The sequence below is a fragment of the Propithecus coquereli genome, unplaced genomic scaffold, assembly GCF_000956105.1.
Source record: "Propithecus coquereli isolate 6110/MARCELLA unplaced genomic scaffold, Pcoq_1.0 Scaffold153, whole genome shotgun sequence".
In the NCBI taxonomy this organism is placed as follows: domain Eukaryota; kingdom Metazoa; phylum Chordata; class Mammalia; order Primates; family Indriidae; genus Propithecus; species Propithecus coquereli.
The window spans coordinates 1,646,263-1,647,632 of NW_012139747.1; the positions used below are offsets into that span (position 1 = coordinate 1,646,263).

Sequence of the window (1,370 nt, forward strand, 5' to 3'; positions counted from 1 at the left end):
GGCTGAATAAATTGTGGTAAATCCTTACAAGGGACTATTAGGTAGCTAATAAGTAGAGTTAATTAGATCCATATTGGCATTGTGTGCTGTTCGTGATATATTAAGTGAAAAAACACTAGTTTCAGAATAATGTATATTGTAAGAATTTATTTGATAACAACAAATCACAAGAGCAAAAATTCCAATATAAGCTATAAAAAGTCTAGCAAATGTCATACTAGAAGAGTTAATAATGTTCAGATTTAAGAGGGAAAACTTGGCAATCTATTTACAATTCAAATAGTAACTGCTGTAAGGAAACAGCTTAGGAAATGTATAGACTATAAAAGAAAAGCCAGGAAAGATGCATTAACAATGGATGGATGGGAAAAAGAAAGGGAAAAGAAGCGGATGAAGGAAATTATTTTTCTTCATCAACCTAAAGGCACCCCTTTATTTTTTTGACATCTTATGTTTCTAATGATAATTCTACTGCCAAAAATGTCTTTTCTTCTCTTCATTCTTAGTGGTCTCATATTTCATAATCAGGATCTAGATGTGAGTCTTTTCTACCTAAAAAAAAATATGTTCCTTTTTATCTCTGAAAAATATTTTCATATTGTTTCTTAGATAATTTAGACCCCTCAATTTCCCTTGTTCTGCCTTGCTGGCACTAGGACTTACTGGCTGTTGTACCTCCTGGATAGATCCTCTCTCTGTCCCATTATTTCTCTACAGCTTTTTCTGTCTCCTTTTCTTCTTGTTGTACAGTTTGAGAATTTCTTTACTTTTTCTCTTTTTTAATTAAAAGGATCTTTCATACATTCGTTCCATTTCATAGCATCCTGTTCTTGCTTTATGTATAAATTGATTTTTTAAGTTCTCTTTTGTGCCCTGAATTATCTCTGTACCTGTCTCTGTGTGTGTGTGTGTGTGTGTATGTAAGGGAGAGAGAAAGAAAGAGAGAGAGAGGGAGATTATATTATCCTAAAATAATTAAGAAACTAGGAATTGGAATTGGAATTAAAGGACAAGAGATAGATGCCCATAGATTTCTGGAAGATAGATAACATATTAAAAGGTATTGATGATCGAGAAACAGGTGAGGAAGCAAAGCTGCTTCTTAGAATGCATGCTGAGAAATGTATATGGAAAAAGGATTGCAGCTCCGTTACCTAGACGACTCTAGATATTTTACTTAATTCAGAACTTTCACTATTTCATAGATCAAATATACAAGGGTATGTAATATATATACTTTAAAGAATTTGTAATATATATACTTTAAAGAATTTCCATCACCCCATTTAAGACATTTAAAATTACCAGTATTTAGAAGCTTCCTTGTGTGCTTCTTTCACATCACGGCCCTCTCTCATCTGTGATCTTGA

At 32.6% G+C, this 1,370-nt stretch overlaps 1 pseudogene; it reads left to right on the top strand.

Annotated features, from left to right (window-relative positions):
• The first annotated feature begins 1,066 nt into the window (after positions 1 to 1,066).
• Positions 1,067 to 1,370, top strand: part of LOC105807129 — a 1,761-nt pseudogene continuing 1,457 nt past the window's right edge.